Here is a 19,433-nt window from a genome sequence, read left to right as displayed (position 1 = left end):
AGGGTATTGGGGTTCCAGGAGATCCCTATGGGCTGCAGCATTTCTTTTGCCACCCATAGGGAGATCTGACAATTCTTACACAGGCCTGCCAGTGCAGCCTGAGTGAAATAACATCCATGTTATTTCACAGCCATTTACCACTGCACTTAAGTAACTTATAAGTCACCTATATGTCTAACCTTCACCTGGTGAAGGTTGGGTGCAAAGTTACTTAGTGTGTGGGCACCCTGGCACTAGCCAAGGTGCCCCCACATCGTTCAGGGCAGATTCCCCGGACTTTGTGAGTGTGGGGACACCATTACACGTGTGCACTGTACATAGGTCACTACCTATGTACAGAGTCACAATGGTAACTCCGAACATGGCCATGTAACATGTCTAAGATCATGGAATTGTCACCCCAATGCCATTTTGGCATTGGGGGGACAATTCCATGATCCCCCGGGTCTCTAGCACAGAACCCGGGTACTGCCAAACTGCCTTTCCGGGGTCTCCACTGCAGCTGCTGCTGCTGCCAACCCCTCAGACAGGTTTCTGCACTCCTGGGGTCCAGGCAGCCCTGGCCCAGAAAGGCAGAACAAAGGATTTCCTCTGAGAGAGGGTGTAACACCCTCTCCCTTTGGAAATAGGTGTGAAGGCTGGGGAGGAGTAGCCTCCCCCAGCCTCTGGAAATGCTTTGATGGGCACAGATGCTGCCCATCTCTGCATAAGCCAGTCTACACCGGTTTAGGGATCCCCCAGCCCTGCTCTGGCGTGAAACTGGACAAAGGAAAGGGGAGTGACCACTCCCCTGACCTGCACCTCCAAGGAGAGGTGCCCAGAGCTCCTCCAGTGTGTCCCAGACCTTTGCCATCTTGGAAACAGAGGTGTTTGTGGCACACTGGACTGCTCTGAGTGGCCAGTGCCAGCAGGTGATGGCAGAGGCTCCTTCTGATAGGCTCTTACCTCTCTTGGTAGCCAATCCTCCTTCCTAGTTAGCCAAACCTCCTTTTCTGGCTATTTAGGGTCTCTGCTTTGGGGATCTCACCAGATAACGAATGCAAGAGCTCACCAGAGTTCCTCTGCATCTCCCTCTTCACCTTCTGCCAAAGAATCGACCGCTGACTGCTCAGGACGCCTGCAAAACTGCAACAAAGTAGCAAGACGACTACTAGAAACCTTGTATCACTTCATCCTGCCGGCTTTCTCGACTGTTTCCAGGTGGTGCATGCTCTGGGGGTAGCCTGCCTCCTCTCTGCACCAGGAGCTCTGAAGAAATGTCCCATGGGTCAACGGAATCTTCCCCCTGCAACCGCAGGCAAAAAAAGACTGCATCACCAGTCCTCTGGGTCCCCTCTCAGCACGACGAGGCGTGGTCCCTGGAACTCAGCAACTCTGTCCAAGTGACTCCCACAGTCCAGTGACTCTTCAGTCCAAGTTTGGTGGAGGTGAATCCTTGCCTCCCCACGCTAAACTGCATTGCTGGGTACAGCATGATTTGCAGCTACTCCGGCTCCTGTGCACTCTTCCAGGATTTCATTTGTGCACAGCCAAGCCTGGGTCCTCGACACTCTAACCTGCAGTGCACAACCTTCTGAGTTGTCCTCCGGCATTGTGGGACTCCCTATTGTGACTTCGGGTGGACTCGGTTCACTTTTCTTCTAAGTGCCTGATCAGGTACTTCTGCGGGTGCTGCCTGCTTCTGTGAGGGCTCCCTACGTTGCTAAGCGCCCCCTCTGTCTCCTCATCTAAGTGGCGACATCCTGGTCCCTCCTGGGCCACAGGAGGGACCAAAAACCCTAACTGCGACCCTTGCAGCTAGCAAGGCTTGTTTGCGGTCTTTCTGCGTGGGAACACCTCTGCAAGCTTCTTCACGACGTGGGACATCCATCCTGCAAAGGGGAAGTTCCTAGTCCTCTTCGTTCTTGCAGAACACTAAGCTTCTTCCAACAGGTGGCAACTTCCTTGCACGCTCAGCGGGCATTTCCGGGGCTCCTGCCCACTCTCGACACTGTCGTGACTCTTGGACTTGGTCCCCTTGTTTTACAGGTACTCAGGTCCGGAAATCCACTGTTGTTGCATTGCTGGTGTTTGTTCTCCTTGCAGAATCCCCCTATCACGACTTCTGTGCTTTCTGGGGGTAGTAGGCGCATTTTACACCTACCTTTCAGGGTCTTGGGGTGGGCTATTTTTCTAACCCTCACTGTTTTCTTACAGACCCAGCGACCCTCTACAAGCTCACATAGGTTTGGGGTCAATTCGTGGTTCGCATTCCACTTTTGGAGTATATGGTTTGTGTTGCCCCTATCCCTATGTGCTCCTATTGCAATCTACTGTAACTTTACATTGCTTGCATTACTTCCTTTTGCTATTATCTGCATAATTTTGGTTTGTGTACATATATCTTGTGTATATTTCTCATCCTCATACTGAGGGTACTCACTTAGATACTTTTGGCATATTATCATAAAAATAAAGTACCTTTATTTTTAGTATATCTGTGTATTGTGTTTTCTTATGATATTGTGCATATGACACCAGTGGTATAGTAGGAGCTTTACATGCCTCCTAGTTCAGCCTAAGCTGCTTTGCCATAGCTACCTTCTATCAGTCTAAACTGCTAGAAACACCTCTTCTACACTAATAAGGGATAACTGGACCTGGCACAAGGTGTAAGTACCTCTGGTACCCACTGCAAGCCAGGCCAGCCTCCTACATTGGTTGTGCAGTAGTGGGATAAATACTTGTAACTACTTACCACTTTGTCATTGTGTACTTTTCATAAGAGAATAATATACAAAACAAGTTCAGTGTATGTACACTTAACCAAAACGTTTTGTTTTTCTCCTCTTACACTTTCTACTAAGTGCTGAAAAGTACTCCAAAACTTCTAAAAAGTTTCTAAAAGTTTGAAAATGTTTTTTTCTCTCTTCTTTAAAAAGTTCTGAAACTTTTTCTCTCTTCTCACTGTCTCTAAACCTTCTTTTATCATGTCTGCTGTAGAGTCTGCACTTAAAGTGGTCAATACTACCTATGGCAATTTAAATTTCAAGAGCCTAAGGAGTCTCTGCTTAGATAGAGGTTTAGTGATACGAAAGAACCCTACAAGAGAGTTTCTGTATAACATGCTCATTGTGAATGATGAGTCCCTAGCTGGCACTTCAAATGAGAAGTTAATAGATAGCTCCCATTCTGACTCAGGGGAACCCCTTGAGGGAGGTGGGGAGTGTTCTATTCCAAATCTGCCCCTTAGCAGACCACCTAGCAATGCTGGTAGTAATAGGAGCTCCCATCATAGTAGGGATGTTTTTATTCCTGGAAGCCAGGTTGTCAGAGTCCAATCTGTTAGGGACAGATCTCCCTCTGTTGTTTCCAATTTGTCCTCAGTGTCCAAGCATTCCCAACCCACCCACCCTGAAGACAACATGTTAGAAAGGGGACTCAAAAAGTTGAGAGTGGAAGAGACCAGACTGAAGCTTAAACAGCAACAGCTGGCTCTAGACAGGGAATCCCTAGACCTGGCGAAGGAGAGACAGAGATTGGGGTTAGGACCCCATGGTGGCAGCAGCAGTATTCCTGATAATAATCCTGTTAGAGAGCATGATTCCAGGAATCTGCACAAGATAGTTCCCCCTTACAAGGAGGGGGATGACATCAACAAGTGGTTTGCTGCACTTGAGAGGGCCTGTATGGTACAGGGGGTCCCTCAAAGGCAGTGGGCTGCTATATTGTGGCTATCTTTAAATGGAAAGGGTAGGGATAGGCTCCTTACTGTTAGAGAAAGTGATGCTAACAATTTAGCAGTTTTGAAGGATGCACTCTTGGATGGATTTGGCTTAACCACTGAACAATACAGGATTAAGTTCAGAGACACCAGAAAAGAGTCCTCACAAGACTGGATAGACTTTGTTGACTGTTCAGTGAAGGCCTTGGAGGGGTGGTTACATGGCAGTAAAGTTTCTGACTATGAAAGCCTGTATAATCTTATTCTGAGAGAGCATATTCTGAATAACTGTGTGTCTGACTTGTTACACCAATATCTAGTGGACTCAGATCTGACCTCTCCCCAAGAATTGGGAAAGAAGGCAGACCAATGGGTCAGAACAAGAGTGAACAGAAAAGTTCATACAGGGGGTGACAAGGATGGCAAGAAGAAGGATGGTAAATCTTCTGACAAGGGTGGGGACAAAAGTGAAACTGAGTCTTCATCAGCCCCAGAAAAATCCTTTGGTGGGGGTGGTGGGTCCAAATCCTCTTCAAATCAAGTTAAAAAGCCTTGGTGTTATTTGTGTAAAGTCAAAGGCCATTGGACAACTGATGCCAGTTGTCCAAAGAAAAACACCAAACCTCCCACTACCACAACCCCTACTGCAAACTCTAGTGCCCCTAGTAATAGCAGTGGTGGTGGGAGCAAACCTACTAATAGCCAATCCAAGGGAGTAGCTGGGCTCACTTTTGGTAATTTAGTTGGGGTTGGTCTTGTTAGGGAGACCACAGAGGCTGTGTTAGTCTCTGAAGGTGCCATTGATTTGGCCACCTTGGTTGCTCGTCCCCTTAATATGGATAAGTACAAACAACTTCCCCTAATAAATGGTGTTGAGGTTCAGGCCTACAGGGACACAGGTGCCAGTGTTACCATGGTAATAGAGAAACTGGTACACCCTGAACAACACCTACTTGGTCACCAGTACCAAGTGACAGACGCTCATAACAACACTCTTAGCCACCCCATGGCTGTTGTGAATCTCAACTGGGGGGGGTTACTGGTCCAAAGAAAGTTGTGGTTTCTTCAGATTTACCTGTAGACTGTCTACTAGGAAATGATTTAGAGACATCAGCTTGGTCAGATGTGGAGTTGGAGGCTCATGCAGCAATGCTGGGCATTCCTGGTCATATTTTTGCTTTAACCAGGGCTCAGGCCAAAAAGCAAAAAGGACAGGGTAACTTGGATCGTAGAACAATGGACCAAGTGCTCCCTAAAGCTAGGGGTAGCAAGGGTAAATCCCTATCCACTATCCCTCCCTCTACAGATGATTCTCCTTCTGAGGAAGAAGAATTTCCTCCCTGTGCAGAACCTTCACCAGCTGAGCTGGCAGCAGACACTGCTGAGCTTTTAGGTGGAGAGGGGCCTGCCAGGGAAGAGCTGAGTGTGGCACAGCAATCCTGCCCACATTAGAGGGTCTCAGACAGCAAGCTGTCAAACAGCAAAATGGGGATGTCAGTGACTCACATATAGTTTACTGGGAGGACAACCTCTTGTTGATTTCGGTCAAGAGCTCGCACCCCCACGTCCGCAGCACCACCCTGCTGTGCCCGTGTCCCGAACCCCGCCCACGCTGCTGCTAGCGTGTTCGAGGCCCATCTAGTGGGCTTCTGGTAAGCTTTGCTGTCCCTGTGTGCTTTGTGCCGCTTCTGTACTGGATTTGTGACTGTATTCAGCGCCTTGCTTAATCCTGCCTTTTCTGCCCGTATTTGTGACTGCATTCTGCCACTGTATTTGTGACCGTATTCTGCGCCTTGCTTAGTCTGCCTTTTCTGCCTGTATTTGTGACTGCATTCTGCCACTGTGCTTGTGATCGTATTCTGTGCCTTGCTTAGTCTCCCTTTTCTGCCCATATTTGTGACTGCATTCTGCCACTGTACTTGTGTTCGTATTCTGCGCCTTGTTTAGTCTGCCCTTTCTGCCCGTTTTTGTGACTGACTGTATTCTGCGCCTTGCTTTGTATTTGTGACTGACTGTATTCTGCGCCTTCTGCGCCTTGCTTATTCTGCCTTTTTTGCCCCATTTGCCGTTTTCACTGTATTTGTGACTTTATTCTGTGCCTGACTTTTTTGTGCCTTTTGCTCCATTTTCTCCATTTGTGCCTCTCCTACTGTTGTAAACGCTTTTTTTCGCCCCTTGTGCCCTCCCCCTGCCACTTTCCCCTGCCGCTGCCTCCCTGCGGCCCGCCCCCCTCGCGCCCCCATTCGCCGCTCCCTCCCTCCTCCCAGCTGCTCCTCCTTCCCCCTCCCTTCTTAATGGCTGGCGCTGCGCTTCAAGGGTGAGCGACCTCTGACCTGATTTCGGTCAAGAGCTCGCACCCCAACGTCCGCAGCACCACCCTGCTGTGCCCGTGTCCCGAACCCCGCCCACGCTGCTGCTAGCGTGCTCAAGGCCCATCTATTGGGCTTCTGGTAAGCTTCGCTGTCCCCGTGTGCTTTGTGCCGCTTCTGTACTGGATTTGTGACTGTATTCAGCGCCTTGCTTAATCCTGCCTTTTCTGCCCATATTTGTGACTGCATTCTGCCACTGTATTTGTGACCGTATTCTGCGCCTTGCTTAGTTTGCCTTTTCTGCCAGTATTTGTGACTGCATTCTGCCACTGTACTTGTGATCGTATTCTGCGCCTTGCTTAGTCTCCCTTTTCTGCCCGTATTTGTGACTGCATTCTGCCACTGTACTTGTGTTCGTATTCTGCGCCTTGCTTAGTCTGCCTTTTCTGCCCGTTTTTGTGACTGTATTCTGCGCCTTGCTTTGTATTTGTGACTGTCTGTATTCTGCGCCTTCTGCGCCTTGCTTATTCTGCCTTTTTTGCCCCATTTGCTGTCTTCACTGTATTTGTGACCTTTTCCGTTTGCCGTTTTCACTGTATTTGTGACTTTATTCTGTGCCTTACTTTTTTGTGCCTTTTGCTCCATTTTCTCCATTTGTGCCTCCCCTACTGTTGTAACCGCTTTTTTTCGCCCCTTGTGCGCTCCCCCCTGCCACTTTCCCCTGCCGCTGACTCCCTGCGGCCCGCCGCCCTCGCACCCCCATTCGCCGCACCCTCCCGCCTCCCAGCTGCTCCTCCCTCCCCCTCCCTTCCTAATGGCTGGCGCTGCGCGTCCGCGCAGCTGGCGCGCCGGAGGCACACCAGAGGCAAGCCCGTCTGCGCCCGTCCGCACCTGGACCGCGCCCAGCGCCACCCCCCCCCTGGTCCGCTTGCCCCACCGCACCACCAGACGCCGCAACTCGGCCAACGAACTCATCGCCCTCAACCTCGGCTCCTCCACTACATGCTTCCTGGCCACAACGAATAACACCAAAGGACCCTTCTCCTGCCGCGCCTGCAGTTTCACCTGCAACAGAACAAGGAAACTTGCAATAACAAGCACAAACCACTTCCACTGCATCCTCCTCAACACACGCTCCGCACGAAAGCACACCATCGAGCTCTGGGACCTGCTCGACACCACCGCCCCAGACGTAGCCTTCCTGACCGAAACCTGGTGGAACGACTCCTCAGCACCTGACATCACCATAGCCATCCTGGACGGCTACAAGATCACCAGAAGAGATCGCCCCAACGGAATCGGAGGAGGAATAGCCATCGCCCACAAATCCACCCTCAAAATCCACATCCACACGGACGACACACTCAAGACCGCCGAACACCTGCACTTCCGGATCCACACTGACCCCAACACCACCCTCAGGGGAACGCTCATCTACCGACCCCCAGGACCACAAGCACCCTTCAGCGTCTCAATCGCCGACCTCACGAGCACCCACGCCCTCGCCTCTACGGACTACATCCTCCTTGGAGACCTCAATTTCCACCTGGAGAACAACAACAACACCAACACCACATCTCTGATCGACAACCTCTCCAACCTCGGCATCAGACAACTGGTCAACACACCCACCCACATCGCCGGCCACACGCTCGATCCAATCTTCTCCGCAAGCAACCACGTCACCTTCAGCCACACCACAGAACTCCACTGGACCGACCACCACTGCGTCCACTTCACATTCAAGAAGCACACTGAACACCACCGCACCCAACTACCACCCCACCGCAGCTGGAGCAAAGTCCCCGAAGACCAATTGACCAGCACCCTCGCCCAGAACCCGCCCACCGACCCAAGCACCGCCGCCATCAACCTACAACGGTGGATCAACGACTGCGCCAACACCCTCGCACCTCTCAAAAAGCCCACCGACAACCAAGGAAAGAAAAAAGCCACCTGGTTCACGGACGAACTCATCACCTCCAAACGCACCTGCCAGAAACTAAAGAAGAAATGGCTCCTCGAACGCACACCAGACAGCCTGACAGCCCACAAGGAAGCCACCCGCAAGCACCACCAGCTAATCTGACTCGCCAAACGCTCCCACTTCACATAACGCCTGAACAACAACGCACACGACAGCAAAGAACTCTTCTGCATCGTGAAAGAGCTATCCAACCCCAGCGCCAACGCCAATGACATCCCACCCTCCCAAGAACTCTGCGACTCCCTGTCCACCTTCTTCTATCAGAAGATCGCCGACATCCACGACAGCCTCAACACCACGCCTCCGCCAGACCCCACCTCCGACAGCTCCACCTACGCCAACCGCCTGACCGCCTGGACCCACGTAGACGACTTGGAAACCTGCAAGATCATGAACTCCATCCACTCAGGATCCCCCTCAGACCCATGCCCCCACCACGTCTACAACAAAGCTGACTCTACCATCGCCCCCCAACTTTGAAAGATCATCAACTTATCCTTCGAAACCGCAACCTTCCCGGAAAGCTGGAAGCACGCCGATATCCACGCCCTCCTCAAGAAACCCAAGGCAGACCCCAACGACCTCAAAAACTTCCGCCCGATGTCCCTCCTCCCCTTCCCGGCGAAGGTCATCGAGAAGATCGTCAACGCTCAGCTCACCCACCACCTCGAGGACTACTCCATACTGGACCCCTCCCAGTCCGGTTTCAGACGCAACCACAGCAGCGAAACTGCGCTCCTCGCCACTACAGACGACATCAGACAGCATATGGACAAGGGCGAAACATCAGCCCTCATCCTCCTGGACCTCTCCGCAGCCTTCGACACGGTTTGCCACCGCACCCTACTAACATCCCTCCACGAAGCCGGAATACATGAAAAAGCCCTCAACTGGATCTCCTCCTTCCTCTCCGGCAGAACCCAGAGAGTCCGACTCCCTCCCTTCCGCTCCAAAGCCACCAACATCATCTGCGGCGTACCCCAAGGCTCCTCCCTAAGCCTGACGCTGTTCAACGTCTACATGGCCCCCCTCGCACAACTGGCCCGTCAGCACAACCTCATCATTCTCTCCTACGCCGACGACACCCAGCTCATCCTCTCCCTCACCAAAAACCCACACACCGCCAAAGCCAACCTCCATGAGGGAATGAAGTCCATCGTCAAATGGATGAGAAAAAGCCGCCTGAAATTGAACTCCGACAAGACGGAGGTCCTCATCCTCTGACGCACCCCCTCGGCCTGGGACGACTCGTGGTGGCCCACCGCACTGGGACCCCCTCCAACACCAACCAACCACACATGCAACCTGGGCTTCGTCCTTGACTCCGCCCTCACCATGTCCAAACAGGTCAATGCAGTTTCCTCCTCCTGCTACAACACCCTCTGCATGCTTCGTAGAATCTACAAATGGATTCCGACGGAAACCAGAAAAACTGTGACCCAGGCCCTCGTCAGCAGTAGACTAGACTACGGCAACACACTCTACACAGGCATCCCAGCAAAAGACATCCAACGCCTCCAACGCATCCAAAACACCTCCGCCCGACTGGTCCTCGACGTATCCCGCTGATGCCACATCCCCCACCACCTGAAGGACCTCCACTGGCTCCCCGTGGAAAAGAGGATCACCTTCAAGCTCCTCACCCACGCTCACAAGGCACTCCACAACGCCGGACCAGCCTACCTGAACAACAGACTCAACTTCTACGTCCCCTCCTGCCAACTCCGCTCCGCCAACCTCGCCCTCGCCATCGTTCCCCGCTTCCAACGCAAGACCGCCGGCAGCAGATCCTTCTCCTATCTCGCCGCCAAGACCTGGAACACCCTCCCGACCGCCCTGCGACAGACCCAGGACCTCCTCACCTTCAGGAGACTCCTCAAGACCTGGCTCTTCGACCATTAGCAGCAGCCCCCCCCCCCCTCAGCGCCTTGAAACCCTAACGGGTACGTAGTGCGCACTATAAATATTGTGATTGATTGATTGATTGATTGTACACAGAGGCAAGGGACCCAAAACCTGGAGCAGCCAGGAGATTGGTCATTCCCCTGCCGTACAGAGAGTTCCTCCTAACTCTGGCACATGACATTCCTTTGGCCGGGCATTTGGGCCAGATCAAAACATGGGAAAGGCTTGTCCCCCTGTTTCACTGGCCTAGGATGTCAGAGGACACAAAAGATTTTTGTAAGTCTTGTGTGACCTGCCAAGCCAGTGGCAAGACTGGTGGCACACCAAAGGCTCCCCTTATTCCACTACCTGTGGTTGGGGTTCCCTTTGAAAGGGTAGGGGTTGACATAGTTGGCCCCCTTGACCCTCCTACTGCTTCAGGCAATAGGTTTATCTTGGTGGTTGTGGACCATGCCAGAAGATATCCTAAAGCAATTCCTCTGAGGTCTACTACAGCACCTGCAGTGGCAAAGCCCTCCTGGGAATCTTTTCCAGGGTGGGTTTCCCAAAAGAGGTTGTATCAGACAGGGGTAGCAACTTTATGTCTGCATACTTCAAGGCTATGTGGAAGGAATGTGGTGTAACCTACAAATTCACCACACCTTATCATCCACAGACTAATGGACTGGTAGAGAGGTTTAATAAAACTCTCCAAGGAATGATAATGGGACTCCCTGAAAATCTCAGGATGAGATGGGATGTCCTGTTACCTTGCCTCCTTTTTGCTTACAGGGAGGTGCCCCTGAAAGGAGTGGGCTTCAGCCCCTTTGAACTCCTATTTGGGCACCCGGTAAGAGGTCCACTAACACTTGTGAAGGAGGGTTGGGAACAACCTTTAAAAGCTCCCAAACAGGACATAGTGGACTATGTACTTGGCCTAAGATCCAGAATGGCTGAGTACATGAAAAAGGCCAGTAAAAACCTTCAGGCCAGCCAAGAGTTCCAGAAGCAATGGCATGACCAGAAGGCTGTTCTGGTCCAGTACCAACCAGGACAGAAGGTGTGGGTATTGGAGCCTGTGGCCCCAAGAGCACTCCAAGACAAATGGAGTGGACCCCATCTCATTGTTGAGAAAAAGGGCGAGGTCACCTACTTGGTTGACCTAGGCACTGCCAGGAGTCCCCTTAGGGTGATTCATGTCAACTGCCTAAAACCCTTCTATGACAGGGCTGATCTCACCCTGCTCATGGCAACAGATGAAGGACAGGAAGAAGAGAGTGACCCTCTCCCTGATCTCTTCTCCTCTACTGAAGAGGATGCTCTAGTGGAGGGAGTAGTTTTGGCAGACTGTCTTACTGCAGAACAGAAAGACAACTGCATAAATATTCTTGGACAGTTTTTTGAACTCTTTTCAACTGTGCCAGGCACCAAATCTTGGTGTGAACACACAATTGATACTGGAGACAGCATGCCTGTCAAAAGTAAAATCTATAGGCAGCCTGACCATGTCAGGGACTGCATAAAACAAGAGGTTCAGGAAATGTTTGATCTAGGAGTGGTTGAACCTTCTGAAAGCCCATGGGTGAGTCATGTGGATGTTGTACCAAAGCCTCACTCAAAAGATGGAAAAAGGGAGATGAGGTTTTGTGTAGATTACAGAGGTCTCAACCAGGAAACAAAAACTGATGCTCACCCTATACCCAGGGCAGATGAGCTCATAGATACACTGGCATCTGCCAAGTATCTAAGCACCTTTGATTTGACTGCAGGGTATTGGCAGATCAAATTGGCTGAGGATGCTAAACCTAAAACTGCATTTTCAACTATAGGAGGGCACTACCAATTTACAGTGATGCCCTTTGGGTTGAAAAATGCACCTGCCACTTTTCAGAGGTTGGTGAACACAGTCCTGCAAGGGTTGGAGGGTTTTAGTGCAGCATATCTAGATGATATAGCTGTCTTTAGCTCCACCTGGGATAAGCACCTGGTCCACCTTTGGAAAGTTTTGGAGGCCCTGCAAAAGGCAGGCCTCACTATCAAGGCCTCAAAGTGCCAGATAGGACAGGGAAAGGTGGTTTCTCTGGGACACCTGGTAGGTGGAGAACAGATTGCACCACTTCAGGGGAAAATCCAAACAATCATGGATTGGGTTCCCCCTACAACTCAGACCCAGGTGAGAGCCTTCCTAGGCCTCACTGGGTATTACAGGAGATTCATTAAAAACTATGGCTCCATAGCAGCCCCACTTAATGATCTCACTAGCAAGAAGATGCCTAAAAATGTATTGTGGACAGCTAGCTGTCAGAAAGCTTTTGAGGAGCTCAAACAGGCCATGTGCTCTGCACCTGTCCTAAAAAGCCCATGTTACTCCATGAAATTCATTGTTCAAACTGATGCATCTGAATTAGGGGTAGGGGCAGTCTTATCACAACTGAATTCTGAGGGCCAGGATCAACCAGTTGCTTTTATCAGCAGAAGGTTGACCCCTAGAGAAAAGCGTTGGTCTGCCATAGAGAGGGAGGCCTTTGCTGTGGTCTGGGCACTGAAGAAGTTGAGGCCATACCTGTTTGGCACTCACTTCATTGTTCAGACAGACCACAAACCTCTACTTTGGCTAAAACAAATGAAAGGTGAAAACCCTAAATTGTTGAGGTGGTCCATATCTCTACAGGGAATGGACTATACAGTGGAACATAGACCTGGGAGTACCCACTCCAATGCAGATGGACTCTCCAGATATTTCCACTTAGACAATGAAGACTCATCAGGTCATGGCTAGTCTTATTGTCCTTCGTTTGGGGGGGGGGTTGTGGAGGAAAGTACCATCTTGCCTGGCATGTTACCCCCATATTTCACTGTATATATGTTGTTTTAGTCTATGTGTCACTGGGACCCTGCCAGGCAGGGCCCCAGTGCTCATAAGTATGTGCCCTGTATGTGTTCCCTGTGTGATGCCTAACTTTCTCACTGAGGCTCTGCTAACCAGAACCTCAGTGGTTATGCTCTCTCTGCTTTCCAAATTTGTCACTAACAGGCTGGTGACCAATTTCACCAATTCACATTGGCATACTGGTACACCCATATAATTCCCTAGTATATGTTACTGAGGTACCCAGGGTATTGGGGTTCCAGGAGATCCCTATGGGCTGCAGCATTTCTTTTGCCACCCATAGGGAGATCTGACAATTCTTACACAGGCCTGCCAGTGCAGCGTGAGTGAAATAACGTCCATGTTATTTCACAGCCATTTACCACTGCACTTAAGTAACTTATAAGTCACCTATATGTCTAACCTTCACCTGGTGAAGGTTGGGTGCTAAGTTACTTAGTGTGTGGGCACCCTGGCACTAGCCAAGGTGCCCCCACATAGCTCAGGGCAAATTCCCTGGACTTTGTGAGTGCGGGGACACCATTACACGTGTGCACTGTACATAGGTCACTACCTATGTACAGCGTCACAATGGTAACTCCGAACATGGCCATGTAACATGTCTAAGATCAAGGAATTTTCAACCCAATGCCATTCTGGCATTGGGGGGACAATTCCATGATCCCCGGGTCTCTAGCACAGAACCCTTGTACTGCCAAACTGCCTTTCTGGGGTCTCCACTGCAGCTGCTGCTGCTGCCAACCCCTCAGACAGGTTTCTGCCCTCCTGGGGTCCAGGCAGCCCTGGCCCAGGAAGGCAGAACAAAGGACTTCCTCTGAGAGAGGGTGTAACACCTTCTCCCTTTGGAAATAGGTGTGAAGGCTGGGGAGGAGTAGCCTCCCCCAGCCCCTGGAAATGCTTTGATGGGCACAGATGGTGCCCATCTCTGCATAAGCCAGTCTACACCGGTTCAGGGATCCCCCAGCCCAGCTCTGGCGCGAAACTGGACAAAGGAAAGGGGAATGACCACCCCCTGACCTGCACCTCCCAGGGGAGGTGCCCAGAGCTCCTCCAGTGTGTCCCAGACCTCTGCTATCTTGGAAACAGAGGTGTTTGTGGCACACTGGACTGCTCTGAGTGGCCAGTGCCAGCAGGTGACGTCAGAGGCTCCTTCTGATAGGCTCTTACCTCTCTTGGTAGCCAATCCTCCTTCCTAGGTAGCCAAACCTCCTTTTCTGGCTATTTAGGGTCTCTGCTTTGGGGATCTCACCAGATAACGAATGCAAGAGCTCACCAGAGTTCCTCTGCATCTCCCTCTTCACCTTCTGCCAAAGGATCGACCGCTGACTGCTCAGGACGCCTGCAAAACCGCAACAAAGTAGCAAGACGACTACTAGAATACTTGTATCGCTTCATCCTGCCGGCTTTCTCGACTGTTTCCAGGTGGTGCATGCTCTGGGGGTAGTCTGCCTCCTCTCTGCACCAGGAGCTCTGAAGAAATCTCCCGTGGGTCGACGGAATCTTCCCCCTGCAAACGCAGGCAACAAAAGACTGCATCACCGGTCCTCTGGGTCCCCTCTCAGCACGACGAGCGTGGTCCCTGGAACTCAGCAACTCTATCCAAGTGACTCTCACAGTCCAGTGACTCTTCAGTCCAAGTTTGGTGGAGGTAATTCCTTGCCTCCCCACGCTAGACTGCATTGCTGGGTACCTGGTGATTTGCAGCTGCTCCAGCTCCTGTGCACTCTTCCAGGATTTCCTTCATGCACAGCCAAGCCTGGGTCCCTGACACTCTAACCTGCAGTGCACAACCTTCTGAGTTTTCCTCCGGCGTCGTGGGACTCCCTTTTGTGACTTTGGGTGGACTCCGGTTCACTTTTATTCTAAGTGCCTGTTCAGGTACTTCGGCGGGTGCTGCCTGCTTCTGTGAGGGCTCACTACGTTGCTGGGCGCCCCCTCTGTCTCCTCATCCAAGTGGCGACATCCTGGTCCCTCCTGGGCCACAGCAGCATCCAAAAAACCTAACCGCGACCCTTGCAGCTAGGAAGGCTTGTTTGCTGTCTTTCTGCGTGGGAACACCTCTGCAAGCTTCTTAACGACGTGGGACATCCATCTCCAAAGGGGAAGTTCCTAGTCCTCTTCGTTCTTGCAGAACACTAAGCTTCTTCCAACAGGAGGCAACTTCCCTGCACCCTCAGCTGGCATTTCCGGGGCTCCTGCCCACTCTCGACACTGTCGCGACTCTTGGACTTGGTCCCCTTGTCTTACAGGTACTCAGGCCTGGAAATCCACTGTTGTTGCATTGCTGGTGTTTGTTCTCCTTGCAGAATACCCCTATCATGACTTCTGTGCTCTGGGGGTAGTAGGTGCACTTTACACCTACCTTTCAGGGTCTTGGGGTGGGCTATTTTTCTAACCCTCACTGTTTTCTTACAGTCCCAGTGACCCTGTACAAGCTCACATAGGTTTGGGGTCGATTTGTGATTCGCATTCCACTTTTGGAGTATATGGTTTGTGTTGCCCCTATACCTATGTGTTCCTATTGGAATCTACTGTAACTTTACATTGCTTGCATTACTTCCTTTTGCTATTATCTGCATAATTTTGGTTTGTGTACATATATCTTGTGTATATTTATCATCCTCATACTGAGGGTACTCACTGAGAAAGTACCTTTATTTTTAGTATATCTGTGTATTGTGTTTTCTAATGATATTGTGCATATGACACCAGTGGTATAGTAGGAGCTTTACATGTCTCCTAGTTCAGCCTAAGCTGCTTTGCCATAGCTACCTTCTATCAGCCTAAGCTGCTAGAAACACCTCTTCTACACTAATAAGGGATAACTGGACCTGGCACAAGGTGTAAGTACCTCTAGTACCCACTACAAGCCAGGCCAGCCTCCTACAGGTGTTGTCGGCGTAGGAGATGATGTTTATTCCGTTGCTTCTTACGATGGTGGCTAGCGGGGCCATGCCGATGTTGAACAGTGTAGGGCTGAGGGAGGATCCTTGGGGCACTCCGCAGGTGTGGGTGTGCGTTCTGCGAGGAAGGGAACAAGTCTCACTCGTTGCGTTCTGCTGGAGAGGAAGGATTGGATCCAGTCGAGGGCCTTGTCTCTGACGCCAGCTTTGTGGAGTCTTATCAGGGTGTGGTGGGACACTGTGTCGAAGGCCGCCGAGAGGTCTAGTAGGATGAGCGCCGCCGTCTCTCCCTTGTCCAGTAGGGAGCGGATGTCTGTTGCGGACAGGAGTGCTGTTTCGGTGCTGTGGTTTGACCTAAATTGGGAGATGTCAAGGATGTTGTGGTTTTCTAAAAACGTGGTGAGTAGGCTGTTGACTACTTTTTCAATGACTTTCACAGGATATGAAAGTAAGGAGATAGGCCTGAAGGTTTTGAGGTCGTGGGGTCAGCTGAGGGTTTCTTGAGAAGGTGGATGATCTTGGTGTGTTTCCAGTCGTCGGAGAAGGTGGCGGCAGCTAGGGAGCAGTTGATCATGCAGTGGAGCTTGGGGGCGATGGTGTCTGCGGCTCTGTTGAAGATGTGATGAGGGCCCTGGAGTGTATGGACTTCATGGTTTTCAATGTATCTTTGGTGGAGAGGGTTGTCCAGGTGGAGATTGTAGGTTTGTCGGGGTTTGGAGGGAGGGGTTCTGCACGTGGGTTGTCCTTGTTGAAAGTGTCATAGATGGTCTTTTTTTTTTGTGGTGGAAGTAGGTGTTGAGTCTGTCGTATAGGTCCTGTGAAGGTGGGATGTCCGTTGTTTTGCTGTTGGTTTGGGCGAACCCCTTGATGTTGAAGAGTTCTTTGCTGTAGTGTGCTTGGGAGGAGATCCTGTCTTGGATAGCCTTCTTTTTGGTGTTTCTGATGAGTTGATGGTGGTGGCTTTGAAGTTGCTGTGGGCTTCTGGGGATTTGGTGTTTCTCCAGATTTTCTCGAGGTGGCGACAGGTGCGTCTTGATTCCCGCAGTTCAGGGGTGAACCAGCTGGCTCTCTTTACGTGGGTGTTGTTGTTCTTTTTGAGTGAGGCTATGGTGTTGGCGCAGTCGGTGATCCACATGTGGAAGGTGCGTGCTGCGGTGTTTAGGTCATCGTTGCGTGCAATGGTGGGTGCAGCGAGGTCGGCAGTGAGCTGATCGTCGTTGTTGTCCAGTTTCTATGCGATGGCTGGAGTTGTGGTCTGGTGGTGGTGGGTGAGTTGAAGGTGAAGTGGATACATCAGTGATCTGTCCATGGGAGTTCCAGGGTGGGGTTAAAGGTAGCGGAGGTTCCTGTAGTGAAGATGGGGTCGAGGGTGTGTCCGGCAGAGTGTTTTGACTCTGTCTCGATCTGTTGGAGTCCTGTGTTGTGGAGGTAGTCTAGGAGGGAAGCGGTGTTGGGGACTTGTGGTTTCTCAAGGTGGAAGTTGAGGTCTCCCAGCAGGGTGTACTTGGTGGCTGCGATGCTTGATGGCTTGTGCGGAGATGAAGTCCATGATGGAGTCGGCGAAAGGTGTGCAAGGTCCGGGAGGGGGCGGTAGATGATGGTTCCCCGGATGGTGGATGTCGGGCTGGTGTGTAACTTGAAGTAGAGGTGTTGCATCAGGTTTGTGGCTTCTTTGGAGTCTTCGGAATGTGTGTTCAGGCGGAGGTTGGACCTCTTGATGATGGTGATTCCCTACCCCCCGGGAGGCTGGGGCGATTTTTCCCGGTGATCTTGTATCCCTGGGGGATGGCGATGTCTTGGCCTGAGGTGCTGTTGGTTCAGGTCTTGGTGGGGAATGCAACATCCGGGGTGGTGCTGTCGAGGAGGTCCCAGATTTTGGTGGCGTGTTTATAGGGGGAGCGGACATTGAGGAGGAAGCACTTTAGGGGTTTTGGGTTTGGAGAGTTGTTGCGGGTGGGTTGTGCTGGGTCCCGGGTCTTGGTAGTGGTGCAGTTTTGACGGCAGCGGAGGCAGCTGAAGGGACTGTGTGTGTTGCCTGGAGCTGCTTGCTTGCAGTTGTTGTTGCGTCCTGGGTTGAGAGCGATGAGTTCAGCTGCTGTGTAGAGGCGGAGGGTGGCAGGACCAGGGTTCCTGGCGCTGGTCGCATTCGGGTAGCAGACGGGCTTGCCTTTGGCGCAGCCACCATTAAGTAGGGAGGGGGGGAGGAGTGGACAGCTGGGAGGTGGGAGCGAGATCGGAAAACAGCGTGAAAAAAGGGGGTGGAGCAGCAGCAGCAGGGATGGAGTGCGAGAGAAGAGGGGGCGGGGCTGAAGGGGCAGCATCGGCGGGGATGGAGCGCATGAGAGAGGAGGGGCGGGGGCAGAAGCGGCGGGGATGGAGTGCATGAGAGAGGAGGGGTGGGGGCAGCAGCGGCGGGGATGGAGTGCATGAGAGAGGAGGGGCGGGGGCAGAAGCGGCGGGGATGGAGTGCATGAGAGAGGAGGGGCGGGGGCAGAAGCGGCGGGGATGGAGTGCATGAGAGAGGAGGGGCGGGGGCAGAAGCGGCGGGGATGGAGTGCATGAGAGAGGAGGGGTGGGGGCAGCAGCGACGGGGATGGAGCGTGAGAGAGGAGGGGGGCGGGCCGCAGTTGCAGCACCGGCGGGGGAGAGCGAGAGTGCAGAGAGAGAGAGCGGAGTGAGGGGAGAAAGTGAGGGAGAGAGAGTAAGTGCGAAAAGCGAAGGACACAAATGGAACACCAAAGAAAACAGAACAGAAAGGAACAGCACAGAGTAAAAAAAGAGGAAAAAAGAGGAAAAGAGGCAGAGGGCAGCCTAGCAAAAGAGCAGAGCTCTCCCGCTAGGCACCAGGGATGAGGCGCAGGCAGAAGCCTGCGGGTGGAGGAGAGCCTCGAACTACCTTCAGAGGTCAGGGTTCAGAGGTCGAAGGGCTTCACTTGCTGGTGGAGCTAGGAGGTGGCAGAGCGGTTCACTGACCAGGACTACTAGGACTGTGACGCAAGAAATAAAACCTACAAACAAAAGGTAATTCTGTGCTGCAAGAAGGGAAACTCTTACAAGAAATGAAACTTACAAACAATGAGTAAGACTGCGGCAAGAAATGAAACTCTTACAAGTAAGACTGCCCTCCGAGAAATTGAACTTACAATGGGTAAGATTGTGCTGCAAGAAACAAAAGTCACCTCGCATGAGACTGTGCCCCCGACATGAGAATGACCCCCAGTTAGTTATAAAGGCTGTCCTTCTCTTCTGCTGTCCCTCTGTCTCTGGTGCCTTCCTCTCCCATCAGTACCCCTCTTCCTCCTCTGCGCCCCAATCTGGAGAGTTCTCTACTCTCTGCCCCATCACCTCCTGTCAAGGCCCTGCTGCTTCTGCCTCTGGCAGAGTTCCTCCTCTGGGGCAAAAACTGAGCACCTGGAATTTAAGCAATCCTGCAAAAATATTACCATAAAACATGTGCTTTTATCGAAAACACATGGAGTCCTCCTTCCTCTCTACACAAACCCAATAAACAATGTATAAAGTTGGCAACCTTTGCTTCTACGATTGTTTTTAAAACGTCTTGAGTTTCAGGGAGTTCACAAATCTACTGACAAAACGTGATATTGTTTGTGAGACTTATCGTACCCCTAAAAGGGATGTTGCGGGTCACTAGTGCAGAGAAAAGCTTTGGACAGAAGCGAACTAGCCCTTAAATGGTCTGAACATGTCACACGGCCTGCATAAAACGTTCTTGAGTACAGTAAACCCTTTCAGTGAG

At 51.6% G+C, this 19,433-nt stretch overlaps 1 protein-coding gene across 2 annotated transcripts in view; it reads left to right on the top strand.

Annotated features, from left to right (window-relative positions):
- JAK3 (Janus kinase 3) overlaps positions 1–19,433 on the top strand; it is a 202,644-nt gene that overhangs the window by 98,475 nt on the left and 84,736 nt on the right. The gene's annotated exons all lie outside the window — the stretch shown is intronic.

This window comes from Pleurodeles waltl, chromosome 12, assembly GCF_031143425.1.
Source record: "Pleurodeles waltl isolate 20211129_DDA chromosome 12, aPleWal1.hap1.20221129, whole genome shotgun sequence".
NCBI classification, from domain to species: domain Eukaryota; kingdom Metazoa; phylum Chordata; class Amphibia; order Caudata; family Salamandridae; genus Pleurodeles; species Pleurodeles waltl.
The sequence above is the reverse complement of the archived record's forward strand: the minus strand, read 5'-3'. Positions and strand labels throughout refer to the sequence as shown.